The sequence below is a fragment of the Narcine bancroftii genome, chromosome 3 (assembly GCF_036971445.1).
Source record: "Narcine bancroftii isolate sNarBan1 chromosome 3, sNarBan1.hap1, whole genome shotgun sequence".
NCBI lineage: Eukaryota > Metazoa > Chordata > Chondrichthyes > Torpediniformes > Narcinidae > Narcine > Narcine bancroftii.
Genome location: NC_091471.1, coordinates 200,971,790 through 200,996,409, shown reverse-complemented (window position 1 = coordinate 200,996,409; position 24,620 = coordinate 200,971,790). Strand labels below are relative to the sequence as shown.

General features: G+C 45.4%; 1 long non-coding RNA gene across 1 annotated transcript in view; it reads left to right on the top strand.

Moving 5' to 3' along the window:
* Positions 1-24,586, top strand: part of LOC138758023 (uncharacterized) — a 120,243-nt gene extending 95,657 nt beyond the window's left edge. Inside the window, exon 4 of the long non-coding RNA XR_011354065.1 lies at positions 23,861-24,586. This is a non-coding gene — a long non-coding RNA (uncharacterized lncRNA). The remainder of the gene's footprint in view (positions 1-23,860) is intronic.
* Positions 24,587-24,620: the final 34 nt, after the last annotated feature.

Below are 24,620 nucleotides of genomic sequence, written 5' to 3'. Positions count from 1 at the left end.
GTGATAAGTCCAGATGGGGCACCTTCAGGTGGTCCCACCATAAAAAGTTCCTCTCTCCCTCCAACCTCCAGGGTGAAGGTTCCACCGGACCGGTGCAAGACTTTGTATGGCCCCTCGTTCGGTCGCTGTAGCGGTGCACCTGTGGCCCCCTCTGGACAAAAACGAACTGGGCCAAGTTGAGGTCTTTGGGGAGATGAAATGGCTGGGGGCCATGTCATGCCAGGGGTGGTGGAGCTAGGGAGGCCAGTCGCCTGCGTAGGTCCACCAGCAGGTTTTTGTCAGTGGCCATGGTGTCAGGGTCAGGGCCGAAAAATTCACCTGGCAGGGAAAGCGGTGCACCATAGACCATCTCCGCTGCTGAAGCCTGCAGGTCCTCCTTGGGTGCCATCCTAATCCCGAGGAGAATCCAGGGTAGTTCGTCTGCCCAGTCTGGACCAGAGAGCCTGACCATAAGCTATGCCTTCAGGTGCCTGTGGAACCTCTCCAACCCGTTGGACTGCAGGTGGTATGCTGTGGTGTGGAGTTTGACCCCCAGGAGCTTCACTATCTGAGTCCACAGGACAGACATAAACTGTGCCCCTCTGTCGCTAGTGATGTGCACCGGGACTCTGAAACGGGCAATCCATTGGTTGACCAATGGACAGCCTCCAGCCACCTTGTGGCCTGATCTACCACCGTGATGAGGTAACAAGCCTACTTTGACACCGGCTGGGGCCTGACGACATCAACGTGGATGTGTTAGAAACTGAAAACCACCGGTTTGAAGTTCTGGATGGGGGCTTGCGTGTGTCGCTCTGGCACCTGGTACAGTTCCTGGCCAGTTCTGCCACCTCCTTCTTCAGCCCGTGCCACACAAACTGCTCTGCGACCATCTGCACGGTTGTCTTTACCGTTGGGTGAGCTAGGTCATGGATCAGACTGAAGATCTTTGCTCTCCAGTGCAGCGGGACCACTGGGCATGGCGTGCCGGTTGAGACGTCACAGAACAATGTGTTCGGGCTACTGGGCACCCGGACATCCTTGATTTTGAGGCCCGAGATGGCGGTCCGCAAGGCCTGCATATCCGCATCGTTCCTCTGTGCCTGAGCCAGTTGCTCATAATCCAGGCCAGGAGCAAGGGTGTTGATGGCTAGATAGGAGAGCGCATCCGCCACTACATTGTCCTTGCCAGCCCTGTGTCAGATGTCAGTCATGAACTCAGGTACGTATGAGAGGTGGCACTGCAGTCTGGTAGACCACGGATCCTTGGCCATTGCCAGTGCTTGAGTGAGGGGCTTGTGAACTGTGAAGGCTGTGAACGGCCTGCCTTTGAGGAAGTAGCAGAAATGGCGGATGGCCAAATACAGTGCCAGGAGCTCTCAGTCAAAGGCACTCTATTTGAGCTCCGGCGGGCGCAGCTACTTGCTGAAAAAGGCCAGCGGGCGCCATTGTCCATCAAGGAACTGTTCCAGAACACCCCCACCCCCCCCACTGCCATAGGTGAGGTGTCCATGGAGAGCGCCGTGCGCACCTCCGGCCGCAGGTGCACCAGCAGCGTTGCACTGGCTAGAGCCTCCTTTGTCACGATGAAAGCCCTGTCCACCTCCTCTAACCATGATGAAGTTTTTTCTTTGATGGCCATGAGTGCGAACAATTCGCGCATGGTGCATGCGGCTCCAGGGATGAAACGATGGTAAAAGTTCACCATCCCCGCAAACTCTTGGAGGCCTTTCAAGGTGGAAGGTTTTGGGAATTGTTGAACAGCTGCTATCTTCTCCGGCTACAGCGCGGCCCCAGCCGCTGAAATGGTGTGCCCCAGGAACTGGAGTGACTCCTTGCCGAACTGGCATTTGGGCATGTTGACCGTGAGGCCGAAGTCCGCCAGCCGGGCAAAGAGTGTGTGGAGGTGGGCTTTGTGTTCATCAGGGTTGCGACTGGCAATGAGAATATCGTCCAGGTAAATGAACACAAAATCCAGGTCTTTTTCAACCACGTCCATGAGGCGCTGAAACTTTTGGGCCACATTCTTTAGACTGAAGGGCATACACAGGAACTCGAAAAGTATGATAATGGCCGTCTTACCCATGCCGTCTGAATGCACCAGGATCTAATGGTATCCCCGCATGAGGTCCACTTTAGAGAAGACCCGTGTGCCTTGGAGGTTGGTGGAGAAGTCCTGTATATGGGGCACCGGGTACTTGTCGGGGGTGGTTGTGCCATTCAACCAATGATTGTCCCCACATGGTCTCCAGCCCCCAGACAATTTTGGGACCATATGGAGTGGCGATGCCCAGGCGCTGTCTGAGTGCCAGATGATTCCCAGTTCCTGAAGCCTGGAGAACTCCTCCTTTGCCTGCTGCAGCTTCTCGGGCGGCAGTCGTCTGGATCTAGCATATAGCAGGGGGCCCTGTGTGGCAATGTGGTGGAAGACCCCATGCTGGGGCAGGGCGACATTGAACCGTGGCTCTAAGATGGCGGGGAATTCATAGAGGATCTCATTGAACTCGTCCTGGCGGCGGCTACGGTGGCGATTTCGGGCCTGCGGGCTTCTGCTGTGTCCAGTCAGGTGGAGTGGAATGTTTGGGCGTTGATCAGCTTTTTGCCCTTCATGTCAACCAGTAGGCCGTGAGCTCTGAGGAAGTCGGCCCCTAACAGCGCAGTGCCCACAGAGGCTAGGACGAACCTCCAGTGGAACTTCTTCCCAATCTGGATCTGTCCCCTGCAGGTGTCGTAGGTCCTGATGGTGGAGCCATTGGCTGCCCGCAAGGTTGGACCTCGAGATCGGGTGCTAGTCTCTAATGCTGTGGGGGAAAGGACGCTGAGCTCAGCCCCTGTGTCCACCAGGAATCAGCGGCCGGTGCATCTGTCCATCACATGAAGGAGGCTGTTTGTGTGGCCAGCCATCACAGCCATCAACGGCGGCTGGCCTGGTCGTTACCCTGAAACCCGCAGGACTGGTGGCACTTACAGGCTTGCGCTCCACAGCGCTAGTGGTAGGAACACCAGGTTGACTGGCCCTCCTCTGGCTTGGTCTTGGGAGTGGCTCCTGGTCATGCCACCTGGTTGAGGGCTGCCTCGTTCTCCCTCTTCCTGTGCCAGAGGGCATCCGCACGGGCTGCTGCTCTCCTCGGGTTTGAGAAGTTTTCATCTGTGAGGAGCAGCTGGATGTGCTCCGGCATCTGTTCCAGGAATATCTGGCAGGAGAAAACAAGACTTGTGGTCTTCCGCCAGGACCAGCATTTTGTCCATCAGCGCCAACGGTCTACAGTCCCCAAGCTCATCTAGGTGAAGGAGCCTGGAAGTCCATTGCTAGGGAGTTAGCCCGAAAGTTCCAAGCAGGAGGTCTTTGAGGGCGGTGTAGTTGCCTGTAGCTGGGGGGGGGGGGGTGGATGGGGTGGTGGATGATGTCATCCAGCCTCGCTGCCATATCTTGATCCAGAGCGCTCACGACATGATAGAACATCATGACGTCTGAGGAGATGTTGCGGAGTTGAAAATGTGCTTCCGCCTGCCCGAACCACATTCTCGGCTGGTGGGTCTAAAAGGGGGGAAGCTTGATGGAGACAGCGTTAACCTCTGCTGAATCCATGGTGTTTTGAGTCCAGAAAAACCTTTGGGCTCGTCGGGGTCACTACTGTGGCAGTGTGAGCAATGGAAGAAACACAGCCACCACGTTGAGGGTCATAAACGATAGTTTTTATTAAATTCAGCCCGGCCCTTTAAGGGCAGCATGAGCTCAGTCATCTGGTGCATTGTGACATCATAATCATTGCCCAGGGTGGGCGCTGGAAGGGATGCTGGAATCAGAGAGAAACCTATGACGATGCCATTTCCCCATGGCTGCCCCACCACGTGGCGATACATGTCATGAGGATGTGCACCACCACAAACCCATCATAATTCCTTCATCCTTGCTAAAATTTCTTCTCTGAAGGCATTTCGCAGATACCTTCACCAGATCTAGCTGCAGCAATTGAGGAAGGTGGGTCATCATAATCATGGACAATTAATCGCTGGCCTTTCCAGTTATACCCAGATCCTAAAAAATGAACATACCTGAGAAAGCAAGGCATGGTTGTGCATGAACAAAAATGCTCCTTTGTCTGAACTGCTCAGGAGGAGTCATTCAGAAGGGTCAATCTCAAGCCAAGTACTATGCTGCATAACCTGGCAATTATGTGATCCCATTCCTTGAGTGTAAGTCCTACCTTCAAAGAGGACAACAGACTCCTGGTACACACTCCACCAAGACTAGAATGCAAGTAATGAAGGGCAGATTATAGGAGAGACAGGACAATGTAATGTTGAACTTATATGGCAGGTCTGAAGTTTTACTGCAATATTCAACCACGCAGTGGCATCTGCTGGAGCTACAATCGACACTGAACATCAGCTGCTCCAATATGGTTTGGTCACCAATAGCTGTAATTTGGTCACCATTTTTACGCCAAGGTTCTGCATCAAACATTGTGTAAGTCAGTAAAATAACCTTACAAAAATAAAACAAAATATTTAGGAAAGAAGCTTACAGAAAAGCTACGTTTAAGTTATTCACATACTTGAAAATACAAATTGTGGGTGAGAAAGACAGCATTTTCATAGACAAAAGACAGCTGTAAAATGCATCACATCATTCCAGTCCAGGGAGATTTAAATTGCTCTCACTATGGTCTACATTAATCTGATGACTCTGAGTGGTAAGCATGTTTTCCATTATTATTTAGTTTATTTTAAAATACATTTATGCTTAACTTATTGTTCCCTCTGTTTGAAAATAATAGCAAGCTTCAAGTGGGATCACTATCCTCTTTATTAGGTGCCATGTAAAGAGGAAGATCCTGATGGGTTAAACTAGAAAGCATATCAAGTAATTGATCCTGCTTAACACCACTGGCGCACATGTTCCAAAACTAGCGACACATTTGATAATATTATCTAATAGGTGTTTCATTGTTGTCAGCTATCCCTGATTCCAATGCAGACCTAATTGTTTTTGACAACTGAGGTCAGGTTGAATCACTAAATCCCAAGATCCATAGGTTTTCTGGTAGACTTGACAATTACATAGAGGATTTAGTTATGCATACTTAATTGCCTTTTCAAAGATCACAGATCATAGCATCAAACAACCCTCAAGGTCACAAAAACTGCACCAAATATTATGCCCAAATTAAACAAAAACTGTTGCTTGCACAACATGTTTTCCTCTATTCTCTGTAAATTCATGTGTTTATCTAAAAACCTCTTAAATCCTACCGTCATCAACTACCTTTGTCACCTCCTCTAAAAAACTCAATCTCATTCACTTCTGATCAAAATACACACTAAAGATTTTGGAAATCTGAAAAAACCCCAGAAAATATTGGAAATACTGAGTCAAACAGTATCATGTGGAGAAAGAGACACAGATTATATATAAGTTCAATGGCAGGAAACATTCTTGCATGGGTGGAACATTGACTGACTGGCAGGTAGCAGAGAGTTGAAAATCATATTCTGGTTGGCTGCCAGTTCCTATTCCATCGGTGCTCTGTGATTAGTAAGGGATTGCTTAAGGTGGTAGGTGGGTGGAAGTTTGAAAACTACTGTTTTAATTGTCCCTCATTGACTCGTTATGTGCAACAGTTTCATAACTCCAAAGGAAATGGGCCAATGTGACAATTTTTCTCAAGCAAAATATTTCAATAACAATTGGGTCTAGAACAGTGGCTCTCAACCATTTTACCCCACTCATCTACCACCTTAAGTAATCCCTTACTAATCGCAGAGCACCTATGGCATAAAGATTAATTAAAGTGGTAGGTGAGTGGGAAGAAAAAGTTTGAAAACCACTGATTTAGATAATAGAATGAATAGGTTTGTAGCCATATTTGTGGATGATACAAATGTAAGTGGAGGAGCAGGTAATGTTGAAGAAACAGGGAGGCTGCAGAAAGACTCCGAACAATGAGGAGAATGGGCAGAGAAGTAGCAAATGAAATACAATGTTAGAAAATATACGGATATGCACTTTAATAGAAAAATAAACAGGTAGATTATTTTCTAATTGGGGAGAAAATTGAAAATTACAAGTGCAAAGGGATCTGGGAGTCCTCATGCAGGATAGCCTGAAGATAAATGTATGTTGAGTTGGTGGTGAAAAAGGTAAATGCCAATGACATTCATTTCAAGAGGAATAAAATATAAGAGCAGAATTGTAATATTGAAGCTTTATAAGGCACTAGTGAAACCTCACTTGGAATACTGGGAGCAGTTTTAAACTTAAATTTTAAATTACAAATTTAATTTAAATTTAGACATACAGCACAGTTACAGGTCCTTTTGGCCCATGAGTCCCTGGCATCCAATTACGCCCAAATGCCCTACACCCCAGGTGCTTTTTTTTGAATGGTGAGAGAAAGCCCACGCAGACATGGGGAGAACATACAAACTGCATTGGATTCAAACTCTGGTCGCTGGCACTGTAACATGGGCCAAATTCTGCCTCTTCTTCCTCTACAAACAAGGCAGGCTGGGAGCAGCACCAGCACCAAAATCAAGATGTCAATCTAGTGAAGCTCAATGAGTTGACTTCAAACTGCTGCCCTGGACCTGGGCCAGTTGCCTACAACTAACAATGTACAGATCTGCTGGTAGTCAATGCACTTCCATCATTTAACATACAGACTGGCAGCTGAGTGACTCTGAATCAACGTTCTCAGTCACTTTACATGTGCCTATTAAACCATTTTGATTTATCCTATCAAAGATGGTCCCTTTGTTCTTTGAACATTCCTACCTCACCTTCCCTACTCCTGAAAATCTACTTGCATCTCTCTCTTTTCCAGTGTAAACACAGAATGTGACCATCCCACATTCCACAAACACTCCCAACTTACTGAGTTCTTCCAACATTTTCTATTTTTGTTTCTTTCCCTGCTATCCCATTCCTCTTCTTTGAGGCTGCAGACTTTTCAGTCTCAGCCAGAGGCTGCTCAGTATGAAACGCAGTACGAGTTGCCTTCTCCGTTATAATTTCAGGAAATAAGGTTCTCAAGGGAAGTAGATTTCTGTGGAATGGCTCACTGGTCACATATTCCTATCGCATGCCCACTTACACCACTCCGTAACTTGAATGGGACCTCAGGAAAACTGGCTCTGATGTAATTGCCAAACAAGACATTGTGGAAGACACAACTTTGTGTTTTGGATTTCAAGAATGCCCTAGTATTGAAGTGTAGTAAGAATGACAATAATTATAATTTACAGTGTGGGTAAATTCAGCATATTCCATGATGCTTGTAAGGAATTCTGACTTTAAATTCAGTTATGAAGGTAAGAGGTAACAATTCTGTGGAACAACTGGCTTACTATGAAAGATTAGGATGAAAATGTTAGTGAATTATTCTCCTTTGAAATGTTGCATCTGCTATTTTTATGGCATTGCATATGGTAAGCATTGTCAACCTACTTCACTTGGTAAAATATATTTTATGTGTGGATTGGAATTCCCTCAGTTGAAACCTACAAATCTACTTCAATGTTTCTATTTTTTTTAATAGTTTGTTTAATTTTCAGACATATATATTCATCTATTTTTACTCTCTGTGCACAAATAACATCACAGTATATTGATATTTTTGCTTTGTGGTGTCACCATAATGAATTGACCAGAAATCGCATGCAAAATGTCTGTTCGCTCACCTTTGAAATTTTCCGTAAAATGAGCAAGAAACAATATCAAATATTACACAGAATTTATTGTGTTGTATTGTAAAATAAAATTGTAAATTTAAAATAATATATCTTTGTTAAAAAAGAACAAGGTCAAACCACACTGACAGCTAGGCTGTAGTTCCAGCCCTAAGTTAGAAAACGAAGCCAAATGAAGTGTATATGTCAAGAAACTTTCTTCAATGAGCTGCATTGAAGCTGGAAAACTATGAATGAAGGAGTGAGTGCAGGTTGTGGTAAAAAAATGCAAAATAAACAATATCTCCAAAAATTCTGAGGAAAAGAGTGGTTCAGCACAAAAGTGAAGAGTAATGGATTTTGACTAGGGACTGTGGAAATGAGCTGCAAGCAAGGGGCAGAGCCAGGGCAGGGACATACTCTTCTTGCAAGATGTGGGTTATTAGGGAAGCCAACAGCATCCTTGATTTCCTCGTCCGTGAGACGTCCATCCAATTACAGCTCCTTACAAACCGAGTTAGGGAACTGAAGTTGGATTTGGATGAAATCTAGATTGTTCAGGAGGCAGAGGGGGTGATAGGAGTTTACAGGGATGCTGTCAGACCTAGGAAGTCAGAGGAACCTAAGTGGGTGATAGTTAGAAGAGGGAAAGGGAACTGACAGTTTGTGCAAGGGATCCCTGTGTCTGTTCCCCTCAATAATGTTTACCATATTGGATACTGTTGTGGAGGGGAGGGGAGTTGTGAAATGACGTACCAGGCATATCACCGCAATTAGGTCTCTGAAGTCTAGCCTTCTAGCTAAAGAGGAAAGGGAGGAGAAAAGATGAGCTGTAGTGACAAGGGGACAGTTAAGAGGTTCTTTGGGAGATTGAGTATCCCAGATGGTACGTTGCTTCCCCGGTGCCACAGCCTGAGATATCTCAGATCATGTTCACACTATTCTCAGGAGGGAGGGTAAGCAGCCAGATGTCGTGGTGCATGTGGGGACCAATGACGTGGGTAGAAAAGGTGATGAGGTCCTGCAAATAGAGTTCAGAGAGTTAGGCTTTAGGTTGAAGGACAGGACCTCCAGAGTTGTGATCTCAGGATTGTGATCCATGCCACATACTAGTCAAGTTAGAAATAGAAAGATAATGCAGCTTAACATGTGACTTAAGACATAGTGCAGGAGGGAAGGCTTCAGGTATTTGGATAATTGGGCCCCCTTCCAGGGAAGGTGGGACCTGTTTCAATGGGATGGTTTGCATCTGACCCAGAGGGGGACTAATTTCCTTGTGAGAACATTTGCTAGTGCTTCTCCGGGGGGTTTAAACTGGATTTGAAGGGGAATTGAAACAACATTGCCTGTGGAGTGGAGTGGGAAAAAAATGAAGTTAAGATTGCATGTAATAGTAGAAGGCAAATGATTGTATGTGGTGGCTATTTTCTCAGGTTCATCTATTTCAATGCAAGACGTATTGTAGGAAAGCCAGACAAGTTTAGAGCATAGTTTGGCACATGGTATTATGACATTGTGGGCATCATTGAAACTTGGTGCTCAATATCCCAGACTTCCACTGCTTCAGACATAATAGAACAGGGGGAATAAAAGAGGGAAGAATGGCATCGCTCGTCAGAGAAATGATCACAGCTGTGTTCAGACAGGGAAGACCAGAGGTCTCGTCTACTGAGGCTACATGAGTATGTTACATGTGATCAAATCAGATTTGGTGGATTCACAGAAAACGAGTCCAGGCACAGGCTAAACAAGCAAAGGGTGATCTTTATTGCACACATGAGGAAATAGTAATGGGGAAAACACAAAGTATGTAAGCAGTCACATCGGATACAGCGATCGTTTACAGTGATATAGTGATCTTATGCAGTGATATAGTGATCTTATACAGTGATACAGTGATCTTATACAGTGATATAATGATCTTATACAGTGATACAGTGATCTTATACGTGATACAATGATCTTATACAGTGATACGGTGATCTTATACAGTGATACGGTGATCTTATACAGTGATACAGTGATCTTATACAGTGATACGGTGATCTTATACAGTGATACGGTGATCTTATACAGTGATACAGTGATCTTATACAGTGATATTGTGATCTCTGATGCCAGTGGTTGCTTATTCTCTCTCTCACATAATATTCAGAAACTAGCACACTCTTACTAAACAGGGGCTTCAACACATACTCCCAGATCCCTGTTCCAATGGGGTACAGCTCATTGCTAAGTATTCCGACACAATACTACGGACCCACTGTCAGTGTAGTGGACACCTTACCAACGACTCCTCCAGTGATGTTCACAGTTCATGACCTGGTGTAGAGCAGTGTTCGTAGTCAGGAGCCTGGTCTGCTGCTACACGTAGTGGGCTTTTAAAGTGCAGTAAGCTGGGGAGTCCAGCCAGGTAACAAATAAGTGATTTAAAGGGGCCAATAATCAGATGTGCACTAATGGGTGGGTAGAGTCCTGCCTTGATTGACTGGTGATGTGATTTCCAACTGGGTTGTATACAAAAAGGTCATAAGATTCTCCACAATCCACATTACACCTCTGGAAGTCACACCACTCGCCAATCATCTAGTAACACGAGAACACAAATTAGGTACAATAGTTAAAAAAGTCTTCAACCGACAGGCTGCAATACCTGAACAAAATGAAGTGTACATAAATGGTGAAAATCAAAATATTCAGTAAATACAGTAGTAACACAAATGCCTTTTAAATGACAGAAAGGCATATCAGCAGGGGAAGGTGATGTTTCTGGAAATGACAACACTCTACCAGATCTCCCCCGGACTGAAGAGAGTCGTTGTGTTCCCAATAGACTAGGATGCTGCGGGAACTGCTCCCCAGTGTGAGAGGGGAGGGAAAAGTCAGAGATTCCCATATATAGTTACTACGACTTGTCTGCCATGTATGTAAACCTGTACCACCAACATCAACACCAGTGCCCCCTCCATCTACAAGCAGGCAGTAGAAGGCCATCCTTCCAGTGCCATAGCACTTGCTTGACCAGCGCCTCCTGCACATTGGCCATTCATTCGGATATTCCCCGTCATTGTGAGGCAGACAACCCAGATGTCTACCACTATACTGTCCTGAGGGGAAATGGGTCGGCTCAGCAGGCATGCATTCAGGACGTACTGATGCTTCCCTGGGAGTGCCCCCATTTTCTGGGCTACCGTTTGGTTCCAGAATGGCACTCCTGCTTGCTTTCTCACTGTGCATGGGCCAGAGTCAACCAAAATTGGTGCAACATATTGCCTGCTCTGGTTCCCATCATAGACTCACAGGGAGAGTCAGGACTGTGTATTGTCCGAATTAAGGTTAAACAAAGATTCCTGAAGCACTCACCCCATTGGGAATTATTAGGAGTGGTGTTGTGGGGGTGGGGGGGAGGGGGGCAGGGAGTCATAACCGAAAGGGTCTATATAAGCTGTTCTGGCTGCTGCCATCGACTGGTGGTGATGCATGGAACGTCAGGAACAATAATGAGAATGCAGTAGTCTGGAGTGGTGTGGGCGTCTTTATGTTGTGGTCTTCAATCGTGCTGAGCTTGAAGTAATTGGCCTGCAGCGTGGGTGGCAAAATTTCACTCTCTTATGGAGAGTCTGTTAGTATATTGGCATTATCATGACGCTTCTCTCGGGAACACAACCCAAGCATATCTCACGGTCCACATGCAATTACTTCCCCCTTTTCAGGTGGACCCTCTGGCTGCTGTACCACATCCTACCAGACCTCCCTGTAGGTCTGAAGTGGCCAGATGTCATTGAAAGCGGGGACCCCCTGGGTAGTGGGTATGACTTTAACAAATCCACCGCTTCTTGCAGCACACTGAGCCATCCCTTCAACGTGTGGTAAAGTGTTAGCGTGCACAGTTGTGGTTTGAGGAGACCATTTGTCCTTTCTATGAGTCCTGATGCCTGAGGATGATAGGGGATGTGCAGCAGCCATGAGATACCAGCCTCCACCACCCAATTCTGATTGTGGACTCCGTAATGTGTGAGCCCCAATCAGACTGTACCTCCCACAGGACTCCATAAATGGAGGAGAGGTACTTGAATCCTCAGATGATGTTGTCCTTTATGCTGGCCTTTATCAATCATTGCATGGAATATAGGAGTTGGGAGGTGATGTTGAGATTGTATAAGACGTTGGTGCGGCCTAATTTGGAGTTCTGTGTGCAGTTCTGGTCGCCTAATTATAGGAAGGATATAAACAGAGTGGAGAGAGTGCAGAGAAGGTTGACCAGAATGTTACCTGGGTTTAAGCATCTAGAGTATAGGGAGAGATTGGACAGATTAGGTCTTTATTCTTTGGAGCATAGAAGGTTGAGAGGGGATTTGATAGAAGTATTTAAGATTATGAAAGGGATAGACAGTGGATGTGGATAGACTATTTCCGTTAAGAGGAGGAAAGATTAAAACAAGAGGACATGAGTTAAGAATTAAGGGGCAGAGGTTTAGAGGTAACATGAGGGGGAACTTCTTTACTCAGAGAGTGGTAGCCGTGTGGAATGATCTTCCGGGAGAAATAGTGGCGGCGGAGTCAATTGTATTATTTAAGAAAAGGTTGGACAGGTATATGGATGAGAAGAAGATGGAGGGTTATGGGCATTGTGCAGGGAGGTGGGACTAGAAAGGGGTGTTTGGTTCGGTGCAGACTAGAAGGGCCTAATGGCCTGTCCCGCATCGGACTTGTCAGCCACAAACGAGCCTGCAGCTGACGTGGACTTTTTACCCCCTCCATAAATCTTCGTCCGCGAAGCCAAGTCAAAGATGTTATGGTCACCCCTCTTGCAATGCACCGCCACCAGGACACTGGAGTAAGTGCCCACCATTGTCAGGAGGAAGTTCTTTTTATTTTGATATGGGAGAGGGCCAACATGGTCTATTTGCCAGATTTGGCCTGCTCCCATGTGTAGAGCGTGTCAAAAGAATCAAAGACTTGTTGATCCAAACCAAGGCTTTTATTAACTAGAAGACTGGAGCGTATCACATGTAGGTCGACCAGTCCAGAATGACCTGGTCTGGCTAGGAGAAACCCTTTAAATCTGGCCAGTAGGCATGGCTATGCTCTCAGCCAATTACAGTCATCCTACTCTACAATCTGTACATATACACATTGGTGATAGAATCTGTACTATCACACCGTGCCACAACGGATGCACTCTGGTGCACCTGTTAACCAGTTCTGCAGTTCAGTCTGCTGGCAGGTGGGGCAAATATCCACCGCTTTCCACACCTCATTATGTGTAAGAGCCACCCCCAAGCCCTCCGCCCACTATTGTGTGCCATTGGACCCCAGGTGGTCACTCTTTCTGTGTGCCCATGCTGCCACGGCACGGGAGTCTATTGTCAGAGTGAGTGGAGGCTGAGCAGATTTGCACTGCAAGATCCACGGCAGCATTTTGTGCTGCTTCTTACATGCCCCTATTTGTGTGGCTGTCTATATGGTGGTCCGTGTTCCCTCTGTCCAGCCTGCTCCCCATGTATTTTCAGTGCTGCTGGAACCAAAGCGGGAGGTTGTGAATTTCCCATCCCTTCTCATGCCAGTGGGCCATCCACATTGCCATCTCCTTTGCCACTGCCCATGAGTCCAAATAGATATGAAGTAAGCCTGTCGTCTCTTTAAGTGCGGGCACTATTGTTGCCAGCTCTGTGAGCTGACTGAATCCCACCATCCCTTTCTGAATCAGGGTCTTACTACTGTTGGGGTGTGGAGCCACTGCTCTCCACAGTTGATGACTTTTCCATCCATAAACCATGCTTGCTGCTACTGTTCTTTATCAAGGGAATTGAGCAGCTGACCCCAGGATACAGGAAAGGGATGTAGGTCAGGAACCTTGGGAAGGGAATCTTTGCTCTCGGGGAGCAATATGACTCACTCATGCAGCCTTCTGACCCCCCTCCTCCCCAGCCTCTGCCTGGACCGTGATGTACCACCTCCATTTTACATTGAAGGACTGCTGAGCACGACTCTCTTTGAGGGTGACATTGCCAGACTTGACCCACTGCGTGATGGGCAGTTGAGGCCAAAGTATTAGTGGTCTCAGCGGCCACTTGGTGCAACATGCCTGTAGTGGGAGGTGGGCTCCAGGAGTGTTTTGATCCAGAACCTAAGTGGAACTTGGCAGCCATTGATTTTCTGCCAGAGACTGCACTCAGCCATGATGGTGGAGGTGGAAACTTGAAATTCAAAGGGGACCCCTGCTTGGAGGGATGCTTGGCACCAATGTCTGCTCAACCACGTCGAACGCTATCTACCACAGAACTCCAGTGGAACGTGGCCTTCTTTCTGGAGACTGCATAAAGTGGGCATAGCAACATTGTGAGGTGGGGAATGTGCTGCCACCAGTAATCAAAAAGGTTGGCAAAAATCTGGATCTCGGCTTTATTGGTGGGCACTGCAACGATTTAAATTTTATTCTTTGCAGCCTCCAGAATGTCCCTCTGCTCAGAGTGCCATTGAATATTGAATACCCCGGAAGAGGACAGTGTGGCTGAAGGCCTGTGCCTTCTCTGGGTTGACTGCCCTGCCACATGCATGGAATATTCAGACCAAGGACTCTAGAGCTTGCACCACCATCTCCTCCTTGGGGCCCTGGAGGAGTATATCATCGATGTAGTGGGTGATATTAACATTAGGGGGAAGGGCAAATTTTTAAAAATTTGCAGGCGATTAATCTATGGCAGACTGTGGGGCTGTGAATTTATCTCTGGGGCAGCCAACAAAAGGTGTCTTGGGTGCCCCTCCTGGTAAAGACAAACTGGTCCTGTGAAAGTATGGAAAAGTGCACAATGGCGAAGTCCACCACAGCGTACTAATACTTGGTGACCACATCAGGAACAGCAGCAGTGAGAAGGGGTGGGGTGGCAACTTTATTTAATTTTATGAAGTCAATTGTCATATACCTCTGTGATAGTACAGACCTATCACCAATGTATATAGTTACAGTATCTAGAGTATGTAATGACTGTGCTTACAGCCATTGGCTGAGAGCTTAGCCACGCCTACTGTCTGGGCCTTAAAGGGTTGGGTCCCTAGCCAAGTCGGATCATTCCGGACTGGTCGGCCACCTATGAAGAGCTCCTGTCTTTTGCTAATAAAAGCCTTGGTTTGGATCAACAAGTCTTTGGTTCTTTCGACGAGCTCTACAATTTTATTAGCAAAAAGAATTTTTTTTAAAAAGGGATGGAGCATCTGACTCGGCCAGAAAAACTTGACATCGACCCACAGTCAGCTACAGCCTTCAAAGCCTTTAAATTCTGGCTGATGAACTTTGAAAACTTCCTAAGGCTCATTGAGGTGGAGGAGGATAACCAGCATCTAACAGCATTGCTGTCTATGATGTCCTTGAGAGTCTACGAGAACATCCAGGATGAGACCACTTACACCGCAGCCATAAAGGTACTGAACGAACTTTACGATCAGCCAATGAACAGAGTTCATGCCTGGCTCGTGCTTGCATCAAGGAAGCAACAGCCCGGCGAGTCCAGCAGGGCATATTTACAAGTAGTAAAGGCATTGGGCAAGGACTGTAACTGTGTGGACAAAACTGCTGCTGAGATCACAAACGATCTCGACCGGGATGCCTATGTGGCCGGGCTCCGATCGAACGAAGTGAGGCTGCGCTTGCTCGAACAAGGGGTAGAAAAACTAGAGGACGTGGCCCGGATTGCAATCACAATGGAGGATGCAGCCTTAAAGTCAAATGAGCCAGTTCAAGTCCCTGGAGAGCCCAGGTGGTGGTTGTCAAGAACAGGGAAAAGCTACGGATAGTGGTCGACTATAGCCAGACCATTAACCGCTTCACGTTCCTGGATGCGTACCCCCTGCCACGCATCATGGATGTGGTGAACCAGATCGCCCAGTACCGCATATTCTCCACCATTGACCTACATTCGGCCTACCACCAGCTCCCGATCCGCTGTGAGGACCAACCATTCACGGCCTTCGAAGTGAATGGGCGGCTGTATCAATTTCTCAGGGTACCATTCGGGGTCACGAATGGTGTCGCAGTCTTCCAACGGAAAATGGACCGGATGGTGGACCAGAACGGGCTAACCGCTACCATCCCGTATCTGGATCTGCGGACACAACGCGCAGGACAACGACGCCAACCTAGACAAATTTCTTCAAACTGCCGGTCGGCTGAACCTGACCTACAATTTTGACAAGTGTGTCTTCCGGATCACACGACTCGCGATTCTAGGTTGCGTGGTGGAGAACGGGGTAGTGATGACAGATCCTGACCGCATGCATCCCCTAATGGACTTACCCCCCCCCCCCCCCCCATACCCAGAAAGTGTTCAAACGCTGCCTGGGCCTTTTCTCATATTACGCCCAATGGGTTCCACACTACTCCGACAAGGTGCGTCCTCTTATCAAGACCACCTCCTTTCCCCTCTCAACCGAAGCCAGAGCGGCTTTTGATCGAATCAAATCCGACATCGCCGCTGCAACGCTGCACGCGATCGATGAATGTGTCCCGTTTCAAGTCGAGAGCGATGCATCCGACTTCGCCCTGGCAGCCACCTTGAACCAGGCCGTTCGGCCTGTAGCCTTCTTCTCCAGAACCCTCCAGGGTCCAGAGAGTAGACACTCCTCGGTCGAGAAGGAGGCCCAGGCCATAGTTGAAGCGGTGAGTTGTTGGAGACATTACCTCGCTGGGAGGTGCTTTACACTGTTGACTGATCAACGCGCGGTCTCCTTCATGTTCAGCAACACCCAGCGAGGTAAGATAAAAAACGACAAAATCGCCAGATGGAGAATTGAACTCTCCACCTTTAACTATGACATCCTGTACCAGCCTGGTAAGCTCAACGACCCACCTGATGCGCTCTCCAGGGGGACGTGCGGCAGCGTACAGATGGACAGACTACAGAAACTCCATGAGGCGCTCTGTCATCCAGGGGTCACTAGGTTTGCACAGTTTGTGAAGGCGCGCAACCTATCCTACACAGTCGAGGAGATTCGCTCCATTACCCGAGCCTGTTCGGTGTGCGCTGAATGCAAGCCCCACTTCTTCCGTCCGGATAACTCCCACGTTATCAAAGCCACCCGCCCCTTCGAGCGTCTTAGCGTAGACTTTAAGGGGCCCCTACCGTCGACCAACCATAATAACTACATCCTTATGCCATCGACGAGTACTCCGGCTTCCCGTTCGCTGTGCCCTGCCCAGATACCACCACCACCTCAGTGATACAGGCCAACGATTCCTCCAGCAATGTTCATAGTTTGCAACCTGGCCTAGAGCAACATTTGCAGACAGGACCAAGGAGCAAAGAGAGTGAGCTGCTGTAAGTGGTGGGCTTTTAAAGTGCAGTAAACTGGGGAATCTGGCCCAGGTAATCACTAATTGATTTAAAGGGGCCAATGGTTAGGAGTGCACTAATGAGTGGGCAGAATCCAACCTTGATTTGCAGATGATGAACTTCTGTCCAGTTTCCAGACAGAGAGATAACATGACTCTACACAATCCAAACTACAGGATGAAACTGAGGAATAGGAAACATGGGGTTTGGGTTGTAGACTGCCCAATATTCAGCAAGAATTAGAGGAGCAATATTGTAGAGAGATCACAAACATCTGTAGGAAACATAAATTTGTGATAGTAGGAGTTTTTAATATTCCACAGTTGTCTGGGACTCCAACACTGTAAAAGGGCTGGATGGCTTGGAGTTTGTTAAATGTTTTCAGGAAACTTTTCTGAATCAATATATAGAAGAACTAACTGGAGACAGAACAAGTGACAGTATGTGTAGGGAACATTTTGGGTCCAGTGATTATAATATCATTAGTTAATTATGGAGAAGGATAGGTCTGACACTCAGGTTGAGTTTCTAAATTGGAGAAAGGCCAAATTTGAGGAAATGAGAAAGGATATGTGGATTGCGATAAGTTGTTTTCTGGAAAGGATGTGTGAGGTAAGTGGACAACCTTCAAAGGTGACATTCTGAGAGTACAAAGTTTGTATGTTCATGTCAGGTTTAAACCAAAGTAAACAGGCACAGAGAATCTTGTTTTTTAAGGGATATTGGGGATTTGGTTTGGAAGAAGTGTGAGGCTTTAACCAGGTATTGTCAACATGGAGCAAATGAAGTACTCAATGAGTATTAAAAAAAAGCATGAAAAAACTTAAGAAAGAAATCAGGAGAGCTAAAAGAAGACACGAGGTTCTATGCCAGACAATGAGATGAAAAATCCTGAGGGCTTCCGTAAGTATATAAAGAGATGTTAAGGGACAAAATTGGTCCCCTTAAAGATCAAAGCAATCAGCCAGAAGAGATGGGGTAGAACTTTAATGGGCTTTTTGCATCAGTATTTACTCAGTAAGCAGGTACAAAGTCTAAGCAAGTGAGGAAAACAAGTAGTGAGGTCATGAAACCTATATGGATTAAAGAGGAGGGTGTGATTGCTGTCTTAAATGAAATAAGATTAATCTGAAGGGCCTGACAAGATTTTCCTTTGGACATTGAGAGAAACTAGTGTAGAAATTGCAGGGGCTTGGGCAGGAATGTTTAAAATGTCCTTGGGTATGGATGTGGTGTCAGAGGATTGGAGGGTAGTTCATGTTGTTCCATTGATTAAAAAAAGCTCGAAAAGTAACCCTGGAAATTCTAGGCTGGTGAGCCTCAAATCAATAGTAGGTTATTTATTGGAAGGTGTTCTTAGGTATTGGGATATTTAGATATCCATGGACTGACTAGGGATCATCAACATGGCTTTGTGTGTGGTAGGTCATTTTTAACCAATCTTGTAGGGTTTCTTGAGGAGGTAATGTAAGGTAAAACATCATGAGATGGGAATGTGTAGGGAGTTACCCTGTACAAGGCTGTAACAAGAAGGGGAGGTGTCCTTGTACTCCTGTTAGGTAAAACATCATGAGATGGGAATGTACGGGGCAGTAACAAGATGTGAATGCATCCTTGTACTTACAAGATAAGAGAGACATTGATGGATTGAGAGGCAGGAAGCTAGCAGGGAAAGGATAGCAACAGTTTTAGTCATTGGACAAGTAATGATATGATGATGTTCTAAGCACATATCCAAGGGTATAAAAAATCACCATTTTGCTGATAACGGCAGAATGCATTCTCCGACTAACATGTTTAGTCGCAAGTGTTACAATCCGGTAATAAAGAACAAAGAACCCTGATTTCGACTCAGCCTGGTGTTTGTCTCACTCATTCATGAACAAAGCAGACCTAACAATTTGGTGACCCCGACGTGATTTGAACACGCAGCCTTCTGATGGCTAGAGGATTGAACTCGGGGTTTATGGAGACGCATGACTGTGTAGCAAGAGTCAAGGTAGATTCCAAGCTGAGGGAAAAGCTATTTGAGGAACCCATGGAGGAGGTGGACTGGGAGTTATTTACAGATGGTAGTTGCCATAAAAATTCTGAGGGTAATGTGGCGGGTTATGCAGTGGTAGGATGGGAGGATGAGGCACCCTATCTAGTAGAGTCCTCTATTATTCCCCAACCGGCATCAGCTCAGTTAGCAGAAGTGATAGGGCTCATACGAGGATTGGAGCTTAGCGAAGGTAAAACAGTTAATATTTATACTGACTCTGCATATGCGTGGAGTGCAGTACATATTGAAGCACCAGGCTGGCTAAGAAGGGATTTTCGGACTGCTGCCGGACAAAACGTCCGTCATGATCTGGTTTTACGGAGACTGGTCAGGGCGGTCATGCTTCCCCGGGCTCTGAGCCTAATTAAGGTGGCGGGCCATTCCCCAGATAACACAAAGGAAGGGAAGGGAAACACGGCGGCTGACAGGGCAGCCAAACAGGTTACTGGTTATCATGAACATATACAGGGGATGATTTTGAGGTCCCATAACAAAAAAAATGAATCTGAAACTAAGGAGACTTGTAGCAGATTGAATGACTACACAGATGAGTTTTGTGGAGGAAGAGTGCTGTACAACTGGCTCCCCGCTAACTGGGATGGTCGGTGTGCTCTAGTAACGCTTAATGCGCCAGTGCTGATTGTCAAAAGGCAGGAGGGAGACGAGGATTCCCTAGAATTGCGCCACACAGAGAGTTGGCTGTGGAGAAAAAGGAGGAGTGTTGGACTCTTGGGGCCGGGAGGAAGGAACCCTGATGGGGTATGGATTGATGCCATTGGCCAAGCCCGGAATATTCCGGACGAATTTAAATTAGTCGATGAGATTGCAGCTGGGTTTGAAAGTTTTCCTGTTTTTAGTGCAATTTTTCCCATCACTGTAAATAAGAATGTTAATAGGATCAACCTTATTCACTATAATGTCCAGCGCCTTGCAAATTTGACCAGGGACGTTGTTGAGGCAATACATCAACAACTGTCAGAAACTTCCCTTATGACACTTCAGAATAGGATAGCGATTGATATGGTCCTGGCAGAGAAAGGTGGAGTGTGTGCTATGTTTGGAGATCTATGCTGCACTTCTATCTCTAATAACACAGGGCCAGATGGATCACTCACTAAGGGGTTAACGAAACTTAGGGCATTGGCGAAAGAATTAAAAGCCCAGTCTGGAGTCTCCAATCCTGTTTTATCCTGGTTACAGGGAGTGTTTGGGAGATGGAGCACATTGTTAGGACAACTTTTGCTGGGTTTGTTCATTTCTGTATCAATTTTTATCACTTGTGGCTGTTGTTGTATTCCATGCATTCGAACGCTGGTCACGAGGACCATAGAGAGAGCCTTTGCTGACCGTGATGAACTGCCTCCGAAATATCAAGCTGTGCAGGCTGTGGAGCAAGACTATCTCACATTACAGGAGACGGAGAAAGTTGCTGAGATCGATCTGGAGTCTGAAGGGGAATGTGATGGGAAGGAGGGATTGTGAATTAGATTGTTACACATATAATTTTAACCTTGCTTGTAACCTAAATATTATAACCTTGATTGTAACACAAACATTATTAATCAGATTGTAGAACAAGTATTATGAATTAGATTGTAGACCATATGTTAACTTGGGAATTTACTAATGTACGGGGGGTTAGCTAGTTTTTTGCTTGGGGGCAAATGGGATGAAACTTGTAAACGGGCAATGGGATCGGGGTGACGGATGGGGGGTGTACGCAAAGGAGGGTTGGGGGAGCCCTCGCCCACCAGCCGAACTACCCTGTGAACAGAACCCGTATAGAGCTTGGCAATAATAGGCGAACTAATGTAACGCGGTGGTAGCATAGTCAGGGCGAGATTGTCCTCTAAAGAGGACAAAGGAGGGATTGTAAGGTAAAACATCATGAGATGGGAATGTGTAGGGAGTTACCCTGTACAAGGCTGTAACAAGAAGGGGAGGTGTCCTTGTACTCCTGTTAGGTAAAACATCATGAGATGGGAATGTACGGGGCAGTAACAAGATGTGAATGCATCCTTGTACTTACAAGATAAGAGAGACATTGATGGATTGAGAGGCAGGAAGCTAGCAGGGAAAGGATAGCAACAGTTTTAGTCATTGGACAAGTAATGATATGATGATGTTCTAAGCACATATCCAAGGGTATAAAAAATCACCATTTTGCTGATAACGGCAGAATGCATTCTCCGACTAACATGTTTAGTCGCAAGTGTTACAATCCGGTAATAAAGAACAAAGAACCCTGATTTCGACTCAGCCTGGTGTTTGTCTCACTCATTCATGAACAAAGCAGACCTAACAGTAACCAGGAAAGTTGATGAAGGAAAGGCTGCAGATGTCATCTACGTGGACTTTAGTAAGGCCTTTGATAAGGCCCCACATGGGAAGTTAGTCAGAAAGGTTCAGATGCTTAGGCACTCATGGGGAGGTAGTCAATTGATATTGTAGACAATACAGGGAAGAAGCCAGAGAGTGATAGTGGATGATTGCTTCTCAAACTGGAGTCCTGTGCCTAGGAGTGTATCTCCGGGATCAGTGCTGGGACCATTGTTATTTGTCATCTCCATCAATGATCTGGATGATAATGTAATACATTAGAGCAACAGGTTTGCAGCTGACATAAAGCATTGTGGACAGCGAGGAAAGCATTCAAAGCTTGCAGAGGAATAGAAAAATAGGCTGAAAAATGGCAGATGGAACTTAATGCAGATACTGTGAGGTATTGCATTTTGGAAGGACAAACCAAGAAAGGATGTACATGGTAAATGGTAGAACACTGAGGAGTATGGAGGAACAGAGGGATCTGGGAATACAGATACAGAATTCCTTGTAAGTGGTGTTACAGGTAGATAAGATTGTAAAGAAAGCTTTTGGCATATTGGCCTTCATAAATCAAAGTATTGAGTACTGGAGTTAAGATGTTATGGTAAAGTTATACACGACATTGGTGAGGTCAAATTTGGAGTATCATGTGCAGTTTCGGTCATCCAACTACAGGAACAATATCAATAAGATAGAATGAGGGCAGAGAAGATTTACTAGGATGTTGAGTGAGTTACAGGGAAAGGTTAAACAGGTTAGGACTTTATTCCCTGGAGCGTAGAGAATGATGGGAGATTTGATAGAGGTATACAAAATTATGAGGGGGATAGAAGGAGAAAATGCTAGGACATGGGTTAGAGGTGAAAGGTTCTGAGGGAACCTAAGGGGAAACTTCTTCACACAGAGAGTGGTGGGATTGTGGAATGAGCTGCCAGCTGAAGTGGGGAATGTGAGCTCAATTTTAATTTTTAAGCCGAATCTGGACAGAACGCGGATTGGAGCTGTTTGGATGGCTCTGGACAGGGTGCAGGTCAGTGGACCAGGTAGAAATAATAGTTCGGCATGGGCTAGAAGGGCCAAAGGGCTTGTTTTTATGCTGTATTGCTCCATGGTCCTCTGGTTCTACAAACTTCTGGTTTCAAGGAATGTTTGAAAGAGTCCCAAAAATGAGACGTTCTATTTTCCATCTTCCCAATGAAAGAGATTTGTAACACAGATTATTGCTGTGTCACACCAGTTGCGAATTACACAAAGGGAGCACTTCCACCCATGAACAATTGGAGAACAAAGTAAATGACTGTGTTGCCAAGCAATAACATTGACTCATCTTCTCCTCTATTGCTGTTGATAATGGGCCATTTTTAAAAAAATTGTCTAGATTTTGCTCCTTAAAATTAGCAAAACAGCAATAAGAATTTCTCTCAGTTTGAAGGTTATAAATGGAAGAGTTTTCTTCTGCACCCAATCCCAGTTTGACTTATGTAATGGAAGATTCGAACCTGTTTTCTTAAACTTGCAGCTTTGCTTCTGCAAGGCTGAGAACCTGCTTGTCTTTTAGAATCAGCCGACATAAGCTAAATTCCACCGAGGGGCCAGAGATGCTGTTATCTGACGAAAGGACATGTGTGTACCGAGAACGTTTAATCTTCCTGCTTGTTTTGGTCACAGACTGTCAGAGGCCTAGCCTTGATGCAAAATAACCCATTGTATTCAAAGTGATATTCGTTAGAAGCCTAGCATGCTAGCTTGCTCGCTTATCTTTCTTGCTGCGCTGGGAATAGGTGCTTGGGTAAGCAGTTTTTGGGTAATATAAGCCATGGTCCCGCTGCTGAAGTTTGAGACTCTCCGAGAGGTGGCAACATCTCTCAGCAAGAAGAAGAACTTCTGGAGTCCAGCCAACGTCCCGGTCGGGGGAGGTGGAGAAGCTGCTACCGGCGCCCTGACAACCTACTACAAGTGTGCAGTCATTGCCTCGCTTCGGCAGTTGGGACCAGTCCAGGCGTTGATAAGTATAGTTGGGAAGGGCTTGCATATTGTAGTGTGAAATCAGCTTTTGAATTTGTAATAAACATTTGTATAATCTGAACTGCTCTCGGTGTGTGTGTCTATTTTCTTTGGGTAGCTCAAACACTGTGACCAATCTAAAACGAACAAAATGAGAGGTTTAAGTTTACCCAAGACAACTTATCAACCTCTCCTCACACCTCCATTTAAAATGATGCATTATGTCTGTGAATTACACATCAAAATTTAGAGGTAGAATAGTTTGTAATTTTACAGTTTATTCTAATATTAGGATGAAAAAATGTTCTGTTTAAAGATTTGCATAATATGATTGTTAATTTTGAAATGGAAATAACGTGCACAATACTTTGTAAATGCAATATTAAAATATGAAAGCACAGTATTCCCCAAATTTTCATCCATTTCACCTTTGATTTGTTTCATTTGCAAAACTAGTTCTTATTTTGGAGTTGTTCAATTCAAATCTAACTTCCTTTCTCTTTAACAGAACACACTGGAGAATTGAAGAATAGAACAGACCAGAACATCATAAGGACAAATAATGTTTTAATTGTTTACATATGTTTGTTTATTACTTGAACATTTCAGGCATCATTTGTTCTCATCACTATCCACAGACAAAATTTCACTGCTACAAATGATTATTATCTGCATCTCAACATGCAACAATATTTTTTGCAAAGTGAAATTAGCCCTCAACAAAATCTATTCGATTCACGAAAACTAAATGAAACTGAGTTAAATCATCACTTCCACAAAAATGTTACTAATGCATGCAGGGGCAGGTTTTACATATGGTATCTATAGAAACATAAACAGGTGTAATAGTCCAAACGTTTCCTTCCCTTCTCATTTACTTATTTTTAGTTTTAATACATTTTTGTCATCAGGATTGATTCACAATATTTTCTATATATTTCAAGCTGAAACAACAATTAAAAAAATAAATTAACAATGTTCATTGTTCATATTACATTAATTTTATATTCCAATCTGATTGATTTTAATATAGATATCTCTTCCCGACAGTTTAAACAGCTCCAGAGAGCATTTTTAAATATAATTTTCTTAAAATAAATGATAGTTTTGACTGTCACTACCTCAGACACTTTGCTTTTAACATGTTGAAAAAAACCATTTTAAATATCTCAGACATTTAACAGAAGAAAAACAACAATCTGCGTTATGAAAAAAATCAAAGGGGCAAGTGTATCAACAATGAATTATTTCCTGAATTTTATTTTGCT